The 19,607-nt window shown below is 35.1% G+C and overlaps 1 protein-coding gene across 10 annotated transcripts in view; it reads right to left on the bottom strand.

Annotated features, from left to right (window-relative positions):
• Positions 1-19,607, bottom strand: part of TRIQK (triple QxxK/R motif containing) — a 71,348-nt gene that overhangs the window by 38,304 nt on the left and 13,437 nt on the right. Inside the window, exon 2 of one of the 10 annotated variants that reach the window (XM_037131141.2) lies at positions 5,539-5,759. The exons of the other annotated variants lie outside the window; for them this stretch is intronic. The gene's annotated coding sequence lies outside the window, so the exon portion shown is untranslated. The remainder of the gene's footprint in view (positions 1-5,538; positions 5,760-19,607) is intronic. 10 annotated transcript variants of the gene reach the window in all.

The following is a 19,607-nucleotide window of genomic DNA, read 5'->3' as shown; positions in this document are numbered from 1 at the left end:
GAAAAATTCACAGATATGTACAACAGGGTGGGTGGTGTTGGAGGGTATGGGTATATAAATGGTGATGGACGAAGACTCGACTTGGGGTGGTAAACACAATACAGTGTACAGATGAAGTGTTGTAGAATTGTGCACCTAAAACCTGTATAATTTTGTTAACCAGTGTCACCCCAATAAATTTCAATAAAAAAGAAAAACTAAAATGAAAACATACAAAGAGTAGTTTCATATTTAATCACATTCTGAGCAAGTTATTTTATTGTTCGTTTATACTTTTCTTATGAAACCTATTAAGAACAAGTAAAGAAATAAGAAACCTGATGTCTTCACATATGTCTCTGCTTCCAAAAAAGAAGTATTGAATCCAGGCTGCAACATTTAAATACAGATCAAAATACAGGCCATTAGAAAAAAAATCTAGCCTATGACTCCAGAAACAGAATCATCTCAGTTTTTAAGGCTAAAAGATAGACCTTGCTAAGAAAACTCTTATTTAAGTATGAAATTATAAATAAGCAGAAAAGATGTTTGGTTATCACTGGATTATGACTGAGAACCAACCATGAAAACACAGTATGATTCCAAATGCAGGGACGAACAAAGTAGAAACTAAAGGAGATACATGTCCCTGATCTTTGGAAACATTACAATGTTTGCAAAGTAATATTTTAAAAATTCAAATTGATCATGCAATTAATACAATTGCCTATTTCCTAGATTAAGCAAAAATCCTTAGTATAAAGAGCCATTAATGTCCAAGTTTGTCATTTCTTCTCTACCCATGTTCCAATGCAGTATCAAATCCAGCTTTTAGGTCCATGATTTTGGCAAGCTCCATTCACATTTTCATGAAATTTTTTTTTTTACATTTTCATGAATTTACTCATGCTCTTAAATTTACTTTAAATGTCACTTCTATACTACCCTACTTGTGTAATCCGTATTTTAATATTTCAAGCAAGGGTTCTTAATTCAGATCTCAAGAGATAATTGTACATACATATAGAAATGAAGAAAATAGTTCACTTAGGCCGTGGCTGGTGTAGCTCAGTGGATTGAGGGCAGGCCGGCAAACCAAAGGATTGCAGTTTGATTCCCAGTCAGGGCACATGCCTGGGTTGCAAGCCAGTTCCCAGCAGGGGATGCACAAGAGGCAACCATACACTGATATTTCTCTCCCTCTCTCCTTCTCTTTCCCTCTAAAGATAAATAAATAAAATCTTAAAAAATAAAAAATAAATCAGCCTATGTGTGTTCAAAAGATTCAGGGTAACCACTGGGTAATAAAAAATAAGATGTCTTTTTAAAAAAAGGAAAGAAAATACTCCATTTAAAACAAAATAGTCAATTTAAAAGACTAACAAAATATATACCTCTGTATCCAAGTAGAAAATGTATATCTTGACATAAACATATTACGATAAGTCATTATATGGATGAACAAATTCCTGCTGAATTGAACCGTACAACTAAACAGCAGTCTTACTAATGTTTTCAGGAATCAAAGTGACCACCTCATCTTTTCGCTGCTAATTAATTTCCTTTATAGCTGCAAAGAGAGAATGTAAAAACTTTAATATGTGAAAAGATTTCTAAAATTGGATCACTTGCCAATGCTGATATAAAAATTCATAAGAAAAGTAACTACAGGACAGTTACATGTGTAAAGCCCAAAATTCATGTTCCAGGAAAGGAATCTTAGTGACCGGGACTAGTCCTCCAGCCGTATTATGGGACTAAAATGAACAGAGTATCAACAAACAGTGCTGGAACAACTGTACATCCTTATGGAGCAAACAAACAAACACCTGGACCCCTATCTCACACCATCCACAAAAATCAACTGAGGATACATCTTAGACCTAAAAAAAAAGTTAAAATAATAAAGCTACTAGCAAAAAAATATTATTGTTGTGAATTTGGAGTAGGCAAATATTTCTTAGAGAGAACACAGAAAGTACAGACCATAAAAGCAAATAAAGAATGTACTGAGTTTCAAAATTAGTTTCTGCTCATCAAAAGATACAGTGAGAAAATAAATAGGTTATCAAAAGAAAGTAAATAGTTATACTGTATCTGATGAAAGAACTTGTATCCAGAAAGTATAAAAAATAAATAAAATAAAGTACAACCCAATAAAAAATGAGTATAAGCCTTGAACAGAAATTCTGCCGAAGAAGATATTTGAATGAGAAATAAGAACATAAAAAAGTTCTCAATGCCATCAGTAATAAGCAAAATGCAAATTAAAATTTAGATATCACTACACACACATTACAACGGTTCGAGTAAAGATTTACCATACAAAATATTGGCAGAAAGCAAAGCAACTGAAACTCTCATATATTGCTGATGGGAGCGTGAACTCATACAACCACTTTGGAAAATTGTTTGGCAATTTCTAACAAAGTTTACTACCAGCAATTCCACTTCTAAAAATTTACCTAACAGAAATAAATACACATGGCCACACAAAAAAAGCTTTATACAAGATGTTCATGGCATCTTGATTCATAATAGCCAAAGACTGAAAATAGCCCCAATAATGATTGACATAAGGACAGTGGTTTATTCACCAGTGTAATATATTACTCAGCAAAATAACTGGTAATACATAACAATGGAGATAAATGTGAAAAATGTTATGCTGAGTGGCAGAAGCAATAGCTCTTTGGACCTGAATTGAAAGGGCTTTCATCAGTTTCACAGGTGCTTGTAACATCAGTTAACAGTGATGATTACCCCTGCTCCTTCCCTGACGCACACTGAAACACTGACCCCCTGTGGGTAAGGAATAAGTAAGAGGCGAGAAAACAGAGGTGAAAAGTATGGACAAATCTATCATAAAATAAAAGGGAGAGAAAGGAGAGCATGTAGAGAAGTTCACATTGAGGTTGACAGATTTTTTTGGTTATGCTTTGTCCTATTTTACTCTTGAGGACTTTTGTTTTTGAATACAGATGAAAATGTGAGCTGATCAAAATAAGTGGGAGGAGCCAGTAAAAAGTGAGGGCTGAAGAGACAAAAGGAAAAGTAAAACATGACAGAGGTGTCCAAGTAGATAGAAAGGGACAGAATTCAGTGCATACTTGAAAGAGGACTACCTCTTTCACTTTAACGGGAAAGTGGAAAAGTCTAGTTAATAACACATGTGAGGTTTGAGGCTGGGTAGCCCAAAGTAGAGGGAGCTCTATCTGGTAACTCTGCTTTCACTGCGAAGTAGAAAGCAAGATTGTCTCCTAAGGGTGAACTGAAAGGTGGGAAGTTTGGACACGTGAGAGTACAGAGGCTGGAACTTATACTGTGGAGGAACAGAACGAGTTATCTAGGGAAAACAGGATTAATGAGAAGCACTAAGAGACCAAATTAGTTTGGTAACCCTGAAACATGGTAGCAGCAAACCACCTGATTGTAAATAATACATTTCCCCAGACGGGCATGACATAAGAGCAGCAGGGCAAAGAAGTTCAGGAGACTATAAAAAGGGGGTGAAATCACGTATCATCAAGTCTAGAGAAGTGAAGAGCACAGGGGGGTTCAAGTTAAACAGAAACTACATCAATCTTTGGACATGAAGATGTGGCTGAGATCAGATAAAGTTTTGGGAGTAAAAAGAACTTTTATCACCGGAGAACCAAGGTTATTAGTAAAGTATAAGGTAATTAATGTTATTGAGATGGAACAGGTTATGTTCCAGGGTGAGCAAAGTGATGGGAAAACATTATGACAGAGAAGTTAAGGAAATGAGAGACCAGGGTAATACCACATGATACATGTAAATGAGGAAGGCACCCAGGACGGTGGCAGGGTTGGGGCTACAATAAAAGGAGACTCTAAGCTACTATAAATGAGGAAGACTGAAGAGTGGACTGAGTATCCACAGGTAGCAGGAAAAGGGGGTGGAGAGCACTATAGTCAAATGGAATGAACCACAAAGGAGTTGAGTTTATTTTGTTTCATTTGTCTTGTTGGTTTTTATATGCATGGAAAAGTAAATGATCTGAAGGTGGTAATAAGGAAGTGAAAAAATAGCCAGACTCTTGATCCACAAGTATATGGAGAACAGTTTCCAGTTAAGATGGGTTCAGGGACATTGTGTCTCTAAGAAAATCAGGTTTCAAATAACGTCAAGAGGTAAAAGAAATAATCACTTAAGTGCTTGAAGATGGATGGGATTCAAGATGGATATAAAGAAAAATATGAGACATGGGAATATCAAGAGATTGGTTCATGGAAAAAATAAATAAAACACAGAACAATATGGGCATGAGTTCACGGGAAGACAAACGGCCAAACAGGTAATCTTGGACAGTGAATGAAGGTAACAGAAATGTGTAGCATCTGAACTACCTTATCTCAAAAGCACTGAGAACTGCACTGAGTACCAAGAACTGTCAGGAGTCATCTGTGGCCTGGGGAAAATGGGGAAATCCCAGTCCCTCTGGAAGGGGTCAGCTGGCTTGGAACCAAGCATCTGAGGAAAAAGAGTCAGGTCTCAGGAGTCTAATTAGGCAGATTCTCAAGCAAAGACTAGAGGCTCTAGATCAGCCCTTGTCAAATGTGATCCATCCATCACTTGTTCATTCATATGTACATTCCTGGGCCCCAGCACAGTCCCACTGCCTCAGTCTCAAGGGCTAAGGTCTAGGAACCTCCAGTTTGTTGGTGTTTTTCTGTGGGTTTTTTTTGGGGGGAGGCGGTATTAATGTTTGAGAACAACTACTTTATTAAAAAACATTCATGGGAAATTCTTCTGTATGCCAGCATTGGAGAAACACTGCTGGCGGCAGATGTGGGGCCTGAGCAAGGACTGTGACACCCTTTAGTGGAGGCCGAATGGGGTAGAAAGACTAAACTATGGAAGCTTCCAGTAACTGTCTGAGGCTTTAGACTTTTTTCTGAACTCAACAGGAAATCATAAAAGGGTATTGGGTGGAAGGTAACCAAATCAGACACCTTTTAATAGATCAGAGAGTAGGGAGATTTGATAACAATTAAAACTGATGAGGAAAAATAACTGATGAGGCAATCCATGAGGGGAGCAATGCAGCAAATGGAAAGAAAGTAGTATTGGTATTTGACTTCTCAGAACTTGGGAACAGACCAGATGGGGGTATGAGGCAGAGGAAAAACTGAGGATTAAAACTGAATAATTAAATGTAGTTTCTCAGGCCTCACTCTTCAAAGATACCCAGTCAGTAAGTTTGGGGAGGGGCCAGGGAAACTGCATGTTAAACAAACAACACCTCCCTGCCAGGGTTTTCAAGCTCAGCTGTTTCATGGACCATATTGGGGAAAATAGTTAGACAGTTACTAATGCCATTAACAAACATGGGTAACAGAGAGGGAGAAATAGACATGAGGTAGGTGGTAAGGGTATAGGAGTGTTATAAATCTGTGTCATAAGAATGTTAATAGTTGCTACAAGAAAGCATTACACTCGTCTGTCCTAAAACCTAATAGTCAGTTGACCCAAACATAATTATATCACAAATTCCCTGGCCCCCTCCAAGAAGCACCCACAAATATTTTACTTACTTTTATTAATGCCTTTTTAACGCACAGATTGTAGTGGCATCTGGACGCACGACACACTTGAAAACACATTAAATTTATACTGCCCAGAAGAGACAAAAAGCTGCCTCGCACACACCATCAATAATGCTCATCACTGGGGGCTCTGCTTTAGCTTGGTCCCATCGGATTGTTTTTTTAATTCTGTACTTTGCATGATTATCAAAGGAATGGGCATTTCAAATCTGGGAGGAAGAAAATTTTCATCAAGTAAGTGACAATTTTCCTAAGCAAAAAAAAAATCATTACTATTTACCAGGGTTTAAATTTGGCAAAATGGGAAATGAACCAAAGTGATTTCTTGTATTATTATTTGTAAAAGGAGATAGGTTAGTTAAGCTACAATTGGCCCATGATATAGCTTTTAATAGTTGACTTAAACAACTTATAACGGACATAATTATACTTTATTTCAAATACAGGTTATATCCTATGTAAAGTATACTACTTTCAAAAGATTTCTACAGGTTACAACAATATCATACCAAATAAATAAAACTGCAAAGCCCGTTTTTACTATTGCAAAGTACCAAAACAAGAAAAGACACATAGCTAACCAAGTAAAAAGAGCAAAGACATCTGTAATTCCAGTACAAAGCCAGTAGGGCGGGCAGATTGTTCCACTGAATGCTAAGAGCCTCACAAGCCAAAAGGAATGAGAAGCCAGGATATGTTTGGCTTCTTGGATTCAGAGGTAAAGAAAGGACAGCTACAAATATACTTTGAACATTAAACAATCCACCTTCAGATGGTTTTTCCTGAATAGACAAAGGCTTATCAAAAGTAGGGTTCTAGATCCAAAGGTCACAACATTAGTTCTTCAATACTTATAATTCTTTAAACTGAGTTATTTTATGGAAATTATATGAAACCCAAGGTTATTTCAATTATCATACACATAATAAAAACCTTAACTCCATCTACATGGTACCAAAAACTGGTGGGTAATTGATTAGGAAAAATAATAAGCTCTAGACACAAATATCTCAGATGGCATCTTTTATCTCCGTGATTCCTAAGTAAAAACATATATATTTTTTATTATAATTCTTCAATATGCACTTCCTCTTCTTGTTCTAGCATAATAAAACATTTTTATGATTTAGAGTTTTCAATAAGTTACTTGAGATAAAGGTTTACTAGGGAAAAAAAGTACATGTTTAATGTTTATACTACATCTAACTGTGTTCAGTGTAGATAAAATGCTCTGACACTTATCTATCAAAATCACTCTTATAACCAAGTTTGGCTTATTCCAAGTAAAATTCTTTCTTTTTTCTTAATTTATATGTATTTTACATTGAGGCAAACATGAACCAAGTCCCCAGTACATATTAGTTTTAGGACAGAGACTACGAAGTTTGAGCGGTCCACTGGAAGGCTTTTTGGAGCCTCTGCGTGTGCGCACCTTCTTAATCTGTGACAGAAGACCAGACATTGGCATTGACATTGACTTGACATTTACAATGCTACTTGTCCAACTTTTCCAATTTTGCTCCTAATTCACTGAACTTCCTTGATCCAGTTTAACGGCAAGCATTATTTATGCTAATTTTAGTCATTTCAATGTGTATTATTTATTTGAAGTAATTAGATTTCCATATTTGACAAAAACATCCTAGGAAAAGTCGCTTAAATGTACTTAAAGTGGACAAAAAATAATCTAGATTTGTCTGTCCCTCTCTCTCTCTCTTTCTGGGTAACTACTTCAGGAATAAGAAAATAAAAAAGAAAGTTCTAGGTTGGAAAATAGGTGGTTTTCAAAAAACACTCAATGTTTGCCCTTGGGCATAATACGAGCATAGAAAGGAAATAGTCTGCAGATGGAAAACCTTTGTTTAGCTAGGTCTTCTCAATAAAAGACTGAATGACCTTGACAAAGTCAAGCTGTTTCCCTTTGTAGACAATTCCTAAATTTTCTTCAAATGTATAAACCTAGAATACATAAGCATATGTTTCAAGTCAAGGATAATTATTTCATGCCTAGAAACATATCCTTCTGTATTAGGATAGGACTAGTAATACTACATACTTTTTAACTTATCTTCTAAAACCAGTGAAAGACATGTTCACCGAGGTAAGCTTAATTTGAGAATGTAAGGCAAAGAAACAGCTCTAGGAAACCATTAGAATGCCCTTTACAGTTATTTTGCTTCTAGTTAGTTTCACAATTCTGTATGACTTACTAAAAATAGCTTTATTAGTAAATAGATACAAAAAAATGAATAGTATATATCTAACTTGTAGAAGTTGCAAAAATGCATTAATTATATTGAAAGCTCGTATGATAATATCATTACTTTACTGATATAAGAATATTTCAGCCCTGGCTGGCGTAGCTCAGTGGATTGAGCACGGGCCTGTGAACCAGAGTATCGCGGTTCGATTCCCAGTCAGGGCACATGCCTGGGTTGCAGGCCAGTTCCAAGGATGGGACGCATAAGAGGCAACCATACATTGATATTTCTCTCCCACTCTTTCTCCTTCCCTTCCCCTCTCTCGAAAAATAAATAAATAAAATATTTTTAAAAAAGAATATTTCAGGCTTATAGTTTTCAAACAGATTGTGTTATTAAAACTTTCACTTACAGTGGATTGAGCACGGGCCTGTGAACCAAAAGATTGTGGTTCGATTCCCAGTCAGGGCACATGCCTGGGTTGCAGGCCAGTTCCCAACAGGGGCCAGTTCCCAGCAGGGGTTGCATGAGAAGCAACCGTACATTGATATTTCTCTCTGTCTCTCCCTGCCTTCCCTTCTAAAGATAAATAAATAAAATCTAAAATAAATAAATAAATACAATTATTTTTTTTAAACTTCCACTTAAAAATACTGATGCAAATGACATGATTATAAAACCACCAAATTACACTACCAGAGGTACACCATAAAGAGTATGGAATCTTATGAGAAAACAATGTAGGAAAAGGTTAATGGGAAGAAGCACTGGGTTATTAACTAATGTAACTCTACAATGTGGAAACAAACAGAAATACAGAACTATAATTCTAAAAAATATATTTAAATATTTCTAAAACAAATTGATACAGAAAAGAATATAAGAGATATAAACCAAAACACAAATAAGAAAATCAAATCTTCCTACTTTCAGCAGATTCTATCCCCCATCTCCTATTCCCTAATCCCTATGACATCAAATGTGTAATGCTTTCTATGAAGCATTTCAGTTTAAAAGATGTCCACGTACTGCTGATCACTGGCCTTTTTAAATAATATTCCATTTCATAAGGAGAAATGATTCATAGAAAATGTAGACTTGAAATAGTCAATAAGCAATAAAAGAACTTTAAATTCCATCAATGCTATGGACTACAGAGATGAAAACACTTCAACTACAAAATATATAGAAATTGTCAGGGTTCTGGTTACGTGAGTGTTCATTTTGTGAATACCCACCATATAAATCTGTATCCACCGTACCTATCCTTTGGGCTATTGTTGCCATACATTTTACATCTGCACTCTACTTAGTCAAATGAATTCTCTTGCCTTCCACTTCAAGAAAAACAAAAACAAAAAACCTTTCCTCAGATGAAGCACAGGACAGTGCTTAGCAGTGAACAAGAACGACAGAGTCAGAGTAAGCCATAGCAATATGTTTGCTTTAAGCAAATTAGTTTTAAAATTTTTTAAATGAGAAAAATGGCTTTTAAATTTACCAACATATTTACTATTTCTAGTACTCTCTACTCCTTGTATACATTGATTCATTTTTCTTTTTTCATAAAATACTTCAATATTCCTTGTAATGCCAGTCTTTGGGAAACAAATTCCCTCAGCTCAATGTTAGATACAAAAGTGTTTGTCTTTTATTTTTGAAGAATATTTTTGCTGGGTATAGAATTCTAGAGTCACAGCTATTTTTTCAGTACTTGAAAAATGTCACTCCTTTGTCTTCCAGCTGACATACTTTCATGAGCACTCTTCAAATTTTTCTTCAATGCACATTCCTCCTCTGCTCTGGATATTTTTTTAAATCCCTATTTTCATCAAATTAGCTTTGATATGCTTTGGTGTCTGTCTGTTTCTTATCCTAATTTCGGTTCCTTAAGTTTTTAAATCTGCAAGTTTAAAGTTTTCATCAAAGTTAGAAAATTTTCTGCAGTGATTTCTTCAAATATTTTTCTGCCCCCCTTCTAGAACTTTAGCTACATATATATTAGACTGTTTAATATTCCTCATAAATCACTGAAGCTCTGTCTTTCATTTTGGACTGATTTTATTACAATGCCCTCAAGTTCACTGACTTTGTCTTCTGCAGTGTCTATTCTACTATTAATATCCAGTGACATTTAAATTCAGAAACTGTATTTTTCTTAACTGGAAGTTCCTTCGATTCTAATACCTTCCTTTGCTCTACCATGTACATATTTTCCTTAAAAATATTTATAATAACTGATTAGCTTTCTTGCTGGTAGTTCCACCAAATCTATCAGTTATAAGTCTATTTTTATTGACTATTTTTTTCTGGTTCTGCATCAAATTTTCCTGCTCCTTGGCACATATCTTATTATTTAATTAGATGACGGGTATTATAAATATTACATTGTTGAAGGTCTGGATATTGTTTTCTTCCTATGAAACATTTTGTTGTTGTTGTTGTTATTGTAAAGAAGGGGAGCCAACTAAATTCCTTGAATATCAGTTTGATCAGGGTCTATTTCACTTTGTCTAGATTGTATCTGGCATAACCTTCACTCCAAAGATAGGTCAGTCCTGCTTATAAGAAATTATCCACTCTATAGTCTCCACTAAATGCCCTGGTTGATCATGATTTAACACCATTCTGACTGGCTAAAACTCTAGTATCTCCCCATTTTATGTAAGCTCTCACAGTTGCTCAATTTAAAACACCCTTTCACAGCTGTGTCATGCCATGTGGAGTTTTGTATTACCTATGCATGGCCTGGTTAAAGGTTCATCAATCTTGTCTATTTATTCAAAGAACCAGCTCTTGGTTTCACTGATCTTTTATATTGTTTTTACTCTATGTCATTTATTTCTGCTCTGATATTTATTATTTCCTTCCTTCTACTCACATTGGGCCTTTTTTGTTATTATTTTTCAAGTTCCTTTAAGTGTATAATTAGATTGTTTGTGATTTTTCTTCTTCCTTGAGATAGGTCTGTAAAGCTATGAATTTTCCTCTTAGGACTGCTTTTACTATGTCCAATAAATTTTGGGTTGTTGTGTTCTCAGGGAATAAACCAAAATGATAAAACCTACAAAGGCACTCAGTTTATCTAATTAAAGAGACAGTGATTCTTTTGTGTATTGAAGGTTGACATTTCAAGGATTTATTAGAAAGCAGCCAGAAACTTTCAAGATAATTAATTTGTTTGCTATTAGCAATAGTTGGTTTCATAAATTTAAGCAATATTCTAGTCTCCATGATATAAAGTAAATGATGTGAGTGCTAGAGGCAATAAAAACTTTTAAATAAAAGTTTTTGTTTGAATTATTCAAGAGGAAAAATACACAAGCCTGATATAATATTTGTATATTTCATGTTCAGGAAGGTAATTGCTACATAAATAGTGAAGCTTCATTTAATTTGACAAAAAAGCCATACAAAAGTATACAGACATGTAATATGAAAAAGACATTTACTGAAGAAGATTCAAGATACAAGAAACATTGTACATAGGACGAAACCTCAGTCTCCTTCAAAGTAGGCAACTCAGGACCTCACACAGTTCTCCCAATTGCCATCAGCCACCCTGCCATATTTCCCTGAATCTCATTGATGGTCTGAAATCTCTTCCCTTTCAAAGGTGATTTTAGTTTTGGGAAAAGCCAGAAGTCACAGGATGCCAAATCTGGGTAGTGGTGGGGCTGAGTCACCTGAGTGATTTGATGTCTCACAGAAAAACTCTGCACCAGATGTGATTGATGCATGAGCGGACACGTTGTCATGATGAAGCTGCCAATCACCAGTTACCCATAGCTGCAATCATCCAAATAGTTTCTGCAGGGGACTATTTAAGCTCAGGCAAAACTTGGTGCAGATTCATTGCTCTACTCACTCAGTTACTTTGAATGTGACAGTCACACAGTACACATGCTCACTCACAAGTGTCTCTCACCCAACACTCACTAGTACAGTGAAGTCATCATTGTTCACACATGCACATTCCAGTCCACTCTCTTTGGCTGCCAAGTTACGTAGATGTCATACAAGCTGTCCTCACTATATTAATAACTGCTGGACTTTGCCTACACAGACCTTATATAAGTTATCTCTACATATCAATAATCACATTAATTCACAATAAATTGATATATTTATTATAACAATACTCTATGAAATACTGTCTATGTGATGGTGCATATACAGAATATATACGCACAAGGTTATATGTATATACAGGCAACAAACATTCATTCTAGTATTATCCTGTGCCCCAAAAAACAGCACCATGCATTAAGTTTAGAGTATAAAATACAATGAATTTTCAATTAAATAATAAAAAAAAGTTTCTAAAATATGTCCAGAGAAAAACAGTATTATTTGTAATTGAAAATAGAGGCAAAGAGTAGGAAAAAAATCTATCTTATAGCAAATAATGTAATTAATAAAGAGAAGAGAAAGAGTTAATTTCCCAGTGAAAAAGGTGCTCTGGGTAGAATGAAAATGACTGAAGTATTAAAATAAAAAATTAGAAAGTGGTTTATTTGATAACATAAGCTAACTCTTAATGAAAATCTAATACAATGCCTAGAATATACTGATATGAAAATGATGAGTAAGTTATTTCTCATGTGATATATCTAGGAAATAGATCAGTGAAACCACAGCATACAAACAGAAAAATTCACATATAGAAGCAAAAAAAAATCACAGTTTACATTGTATTCACATTTAAAATCAAACATCGCTTTTTCACATTCTGAAAATCCCCACCTCCCCAAATATGGAAAGAAAAACAAGCCATGGCTTTAATATAATATTTTTTCTAACCTAAAACAGCTGCAAAAAACAAATCTTGCTGGAGATAAGCTTGGTTATAAATATCAACATTCCCTTTAAATAAGGAGTCCAGTTTTCATACCATCTGCCTCCTTCTAAAAGGGAAGAAAACATCAAAATCATAAACCAGAACATTGTTTCAAATAAGACTTTTAAAAATGAATGTAGTAAAAAGGCTATGAATGCCTTAAGCCCTTGCTTTTAAACTTGTCCTGTTTAGCTCAGATCAAAAAATGGGAGTTAATGAAAGTAAACAATTCTTAGTCCATGAAAAACCTGCCTGAAATAATTAACAAAGAACAAAAAGAATGCTGTTTTCCAAGTTCTTCACAGTACTGGCCTTAGTCACAATATTCAATTGAACAAATCTTTTTTTTTAAGATTTTATTTATTAATTTATCTTTAGAGGGGATGGAGAGAGGGAGAGAAACATCAATGTATGGTTGCCTTTCGTGCGTCCCCTGCTGGGAACTGACCTACAGGGGACCAGTCTGCAACCCAGGAATATGCCCTGACTGGGAATCAAACCACCATCTTCTGGTTCACAGGCCTGTGCTCAATCCACTGAGCTACACCAGCCAGGCTGAACAAATCTTCTTAATGTGTCATACACATCACTGTATATTTTTTAACTACACGTGACACTTCTCTTACCTTACTTTTCCCAAGACTTTTTAAAGCCTGTTCAAAGACTTTCATGTTATTTAAGTATAAAAATTTAGTTATTAACAGAACTATGCTCTTTTATTTATATAGATTTTATCCTCTGCAAAAATCATTTCTATGCCTCACTCAACAAAGTGATTTTTTTAATACTCCAGTTCGGATTTTATCTTAAAACCTTCTCTCTTCTTTTGCCTTACATATTTTTCATTCTTGGTTAATGACTTGTGATTGAACATTTAAATTTTTTACTGTATCACATTATCATAACTTCAATAATTATGTCCATTATCTGTATCCATTATTTAACTCCTAAAAGCATTCATATACACACAAAAAAGGATTAGCACAAGAGGGTTTACCAAGTAGAGTGGTTTGGACTAGTATACTAGATACACCTACAAAAATGAATATCCAGTGTGGTAACACTTACACAGCTTAGGAAAAGCAGAAGGAATTTAAAATAGAAAAATAGCATACTCTTTTAAAAATATATGTAAATACTGAGTTCATTCCCTCAATTACAGAGGCAGGACTCTGAAAAGCTGCTGAAACCAAAGTGCCTAGGGAGTCCTGGTCTGTTTCACCCTCCTTCTCGTTTCATTCTTCCCCTTCCTTTTTCTCACTCACACACAAAGACACAGCTATACATTGCAAACAAAAACAACCAAATTAAATCTCCAATCATGAGCATCTGCAGTTATTTTAAAGGGCTAAGACTGTACTTAAGAGTGTCCCTCATAAGAAAAATATGTCCTAAGAAGTTTTTTTAATTCATTTTCACTCTGTTTTAACTATGGACCCACCAAGGCCTGTAGTTATTTTTTTTAAAGTTCTATTACAAATAATAAATGGCATTAAATTGCTTTCTTGGAGTGCTGCATCTTCAGTGCATAAGGAGGAGGAAAGGAGATTTCTTCAAAGTAATGGTCAATAATATTTAATCTCAAATTAATTATTTAAAATAAATAACCATTTTAAGCAATCAATATTTCATTTTTTCATGACCATATGCAGGCACTACAAAATGAACAATAAGATTACCAATGTTACAAAAGAAACTTTTTTTATGTTAGACCTGTCAACTATTATTCTCAAAGTAAAAAGCTTTTTCATATTAAGTTCAGTCTACTGCCTATTTTCCGACTCCCCTCCACTACAACGTAGTAACACCAGAGCAGGCATCTTTGTTTTCTTCACTGAAGAATCCAAACAAAACAATGTGGATTTTAGTAGATATTCAGGGCACATTTTTAAGTAAACATTCTCCATGTTACATTAACTTAAAACATCCATGTTGTGCTTCATTATATAAACATAAAAATAATCTGAGTTTTAAATTATTACCATAAGTTATCCTTTATAAGAACATGAGCAGATAAAAGGTAGGTTAACTATTCCCTACTTTAACTTGTTTCCTTTCTGGTTCTGTCACTTTTTATTTATTAAATTTATTGGATGACATTGATCAGTAATATTATGCAGGTTTCAAGTGTACATTTCTGTGATACATAATTTGTATATTGCATTTTATGTCCTGCACTCAGTCAAATCATCTTCCATCATCATATATTTGACCCCTCTACTTTTCACTAACCCCACCCCTGCCTTCTGATAACCCCCATATCGTCTGTGTCTATGAGTTTTTGTTTTTCTTGTTTATTCATTTCTTGTGTTCAGTTTTCTTTCTAACATATGAGTAAAATTATATGGTTCTTAACTTCTTCTGGTTGATCTATTTTGCTTAGCACGATAGTTTCGGTATTTATCCATGTTGTCACAAATGGCAGTATTTCATTTCTTTCTTATGACTGAGTGGTATTCCACTGTATATTTGTACTACATCTTCTTTATCCAATCACCTATCAAAGGACACGTTTCAGTTGTTTCCATGCCTTGGCCACTGTGAATAATGCCGCAATGAATATAGGGGTGCGTGTGTATTTGCAAATAAAAATTTGCTTCCAAATTTTTCGGGAAGATACCAAGAAGAGTGTTTGCTGGGTAATATAGTAACTCTACCCTTAATTTTTTGAGGAACCTTCATAGTGTTTTTCATAGTGGCTGTACCAGTTTACATCCCTACCAGCAGTGAATGAGAGTTCCTTTCTCTCTGCAACTCTCCCAACACTTGTTATTACTGGTCTTGTTGATAAAAGACATTATAACAGGTGTGACGTGGTATCTCACTATAGTCTTAATTTGCATTTCCTTAATAGCTAGTGAAATTGAACATCTTTTCATATATCTGTTGGCCAAGTACATACACAAATATATATATTTGTATGTCTTCTTGGGAGACATCTTAGATCCTCTGCCCATTTTTTAATTGGATTGTTTGTTTGGTATTGAGTTGTATGAGTTTTTTATATATTTTGGATATTATCCCCTTGTAGGAGCTGTTGTTTGAAAATATCTCCTCTAATCCAGTTGATTACCTTTCTGTTTTTATGGACATTGCTTTTGCTGTGCAGAAGCTTTTCAGTTTTATATAACTCCATTCATTTATTTTTGCCTTTACTTGTTTTGCCTTTAGGATCAAATTCATAAACTCTTCTCTTAAACCAGGATCCATAAGTTTATTACCTATGTTTTCTTCTATGTAATTTACTGTTTCAAGTTTGATATTTAGGTCTTCAATTCTTTTTATTTCTTGTATATGGGGACAAACTGTAGACTAGTTTCAATCTTTTACATGTGGCTTTCTGATTTTCCCAGAATCATTTACTGAAGAGGCTTTTTTTTTCTCTGTGTTATGTTTTTGGCTCCTTTGGCAATAATTATTCTTCCATTTACGTGTGAATTTATTTCTGGGCTCACAATTCTGGCCCATTGATCTATGTATCTTTTTTTTTTTCCTCTGCCAATACTAAGCCGTTTTGATTATCATCACTTTGCAGTATAATTTGAAGTCAGGTAGTGAGATACCTTGAATTTCATTCCTTTTTCTCAAGATTGCTTTGGCTAAATGGGGTCTTTTGTGGTTCCATACAAATCTGATGATTTTTTGTTCTCTTTCTTTAAAAAATGATATTGGGATTTTGATAGGGATTTCATTAAATCTGTATATTGCTTCAAGTAACATGAATATTTTAACTGTTGATTCTCCCAACCCATGAACATGGAATATCTGTCCATTTCATTGTGTCTCTTTAAATATTTCTTAATCTTTATTATATTTTTCCCCATTACCATTTAGTCCCCTTATATCCCCCACCCTCCTGTAGTCATCACAATGTTGTCCATGGCCATGAGCCCCTTTTCCTTTTTGCCCAATCCCTCCATCCCCTAATCTCCCAGCTGCCCGACTAGCTATCATTTGTTCTCCATCTATGAGTCAATCTCAGTAAATGCTTTGTAGTTTTCAGCATATAGGTCCTTCACATCTTTGTTAAGTTTATTCCCAGGTATTTTATTCTTTTTGTTGCAATTGCAAAGTAAATTTTTTTTCTCATTTCTTTTCCTGAAATTTCATTGTTAATATATAAGACTGTGATGGATTTCTACACATTGATTTTGTATCCTGTAACTTTACTTGTTTATTTTTTTCTAACATTGAATAATTTCTTGTGTGTGTGTGAATTCTTAGAGTATTCTATATAGAGATTCTTGTCATCTGCAAAATGTGACACTTTTACTTCTTCATTCCCAGTCTGGATGCCTTTTAGTTTTCTTTCTCTTATCTGATGGCTCTGGCTAGGACTTCCAGTACTATATATTTTAAAAATGTGGTAAGAGTGGACATCCCTGTCCTGTTCCTGATGTTAGAGGTCAAACTTTCAGTTAACTGTCACTTATTAGTTGATCCAGCTAAGCTCTTTTCCATTTTTTAAGTGAGTACACTAATAATTTCAAGGTTAAATTAAAAAGTTAATTCATATAAACTACTTCACATGGTGTTTCCCAAGTAGTAAGTACTCTATCTTTTCAGTATCGTCATTTCAGGCTGGCTTCATCAATTACTGTTGAAGCGACACTTAACTCCAAATCATTTTTAAACAAAAATAAACTGAGGTTGATGACCTCATATTCACTAAAGAAGTTAATGGACTCCCTTATATTTAAGGTTCTTAGATATAAAAACAGACTTAGATATAAAAATGATCTTTAAGATATTAAAATAACTTAATTACATATAAAATGTACAGTTTCTGTTATTGTTTGGTCCTCTAACCTTCCAGTCATCTATCATCAGCTAAGTGACTGAATAAAAGTATCTTTGGGTAACTTGTAAGATGCCAAATTATACAGTTGTCTTACTGTCAATAAGTGTTGGAATATATGTATCTACAAATCCATAATGAGTACTCAAAAGTATTTACCTTCTAAAATGGAAGGCTTCTGAACAACAACAGAACGAAACCTTGAGCACTGGTCCTCATTTTTAAATTCAACAATTGAGTATCTAATCTTTGTCAGATATCCCCAATTATCCTCCAGCCTAAGAAAAGAATCTTGTTAGGTCAACACTTGCACCAATTCTTTGTTATTGTCCCCCCAGGAGTTGTAAGCTCTTGATATTATTTCAACTGATCTACAGGTCACCATTTCTCTTCTATATCCACCACATGCACGGGGAGGCCAGTGCAGTTCCTACCAGAGCAGCAGGAGTTTGACTTCAGATGAAATCGGTTCTTTGGTGGCCTCAAATTTTTAATTTGCAATAATTTAAAATCCCAAATGTTTAAAATAACCATGGGCCTAACACATAATGGAAAACAATAAACACAATTTTCAAATAGCCTTTAAACTACACTGCATTCCCAACAATGTCTTTCAAAACCTTTAAGAAAAATACTGTAAATATTCCAATGACTTTTCTGTTTTTGAAAAACAAACATGACTGTAACATTATACTACTTTATTTAAAAGCTTATCATAAAAGTTATTTTATAAAAGCTCTGAGTAACTGTTTCACTAATTTTACGAAATTTTCCTTTGTTATGAAATAATTAGGTCTTCCTTATCACATTAACCCAAATTTAGGGGCAGGAATTAGATTACATGTAATGACTCTCTCTAATGGAGCAACATACACAACAATATTCTCAGTGCATATTTTTAAATTATTGCTGAACTCTAAACAATTTAAAGAAAAAAAAGCCAAATGAGTTTCCCAATGCAATTTTTATAGTAAAATGTGTAATCTAATTTTTTGTAAGCACTTAACACTGCCCAGCAACCTCCCTGCTCCAAGTCAGCTCTTTCTCCCATTTGACTCAGTAGTTGTTTCAACTTGCAGGGCTCTGCTCACGTCCTCAACCCTCCTTCATTTAGTCTGGTCTACCGAGCCACAAAGAGAAGGGAAATCATTATGTAACAGTTGCTTACATTGCAACCTTGTTCTACCTCACCACACAAACCAACACACACATGTGCACACACACCAAACACAGCAAATCCACACATACATGTTCAGCCACACTGTCCGTGTCGTACCTCTAATTTGAGTTCAGTGCTCTATCTCCTGCTAAGGCATTTCCTCTGCTCTGAAGCTCACCCCGTCTATATACCTTTCCCCACCGTGTGTTCCCCTCCTGTATCCCCTAGACCTTTGCCCTTCTTCTCTGGGGGCCTCACCAGCCTTACTGCATTAGCATTATAATTGTGTTATTGTGTCTCGTCTTCCTCCCCTCAAATCCATCCTCACCACTACTTGCAGAATAATTTCTCACAAATAAAATTTCATCACAAAATATCCCTGATGTATATCATTTAATATTTCCCTACATCCTTTAGGACACAGTTCTAATTCCATGGTTTGGTATAATCTAACCCCTTTTTTCCCTCCAGTGTCTTCATCTTCTTCATCTCCCACACACACTGTGCTCCAGCTACTTTGACAGCTCCCTGAAATAATACTTCTTAGCAGCTTACTGACTTCCCATGCTCTTCCTTTCTCTGAAAACCATTTCAAATAATTCTTTACCTGGATATCTTATACTCCTTTAAAACAGCAGAAAGGTGTGTCAGTCAGTCATTCTACTTACGTATCTTCCAATTTTCCTTTCCCCCTGAGTAGATATTGCACTTCCTTTCCTGGTCCCCCATTTCAAATTAAGCCATTTGCTTTGACCAGTGAAACTTGAAATGCCAGTGCTTAATTAGCCTCTCCCCTCCCACTGCTGCAGTGATAACGGAAGTACATCCAGATGTAGCCTTAGGTGGCATGGGTCACTCTCCTACCCAGCCCATTCTGGACGTGTGGCCTGTTTGAGAAACAAACATATGGGACACCGCGATTTGGGCTTGTTTGTTCCTAGAGCACAACCTAGGCTCTTCTGACTTGTACAAAGGGTTACCTTGTTCGGGGAGCCTTGCAGAGGCCCAGCACAGTCTGAGTCAAATGCTGCTTCTCTGAGTGATGACAGCATTCTACTC

Source organism: Artibeus jamaicensis, unplaced genomic scaffold, assembly GCF_021234435.1.
Source record: "Artibeus jamaicensis isolate MK-2021 breed Jamaican fruit bat unplaced genomic scaffold, CSHL_Jam_final scaffold_916, whole genome shotgun sequence".
In the NCBI taxonomy this organism is placed as follows: Eukaryota; Metazoa; Chordata; class Mammalia; order Chiroptera; family Phyllostomidae; genus Artibeus; species Artibeus jamaicensis.
Note: the sequence above shows the minus strand (reverse complement) of the source record. Positions and strands in the feature narration are given on the sequence as shown.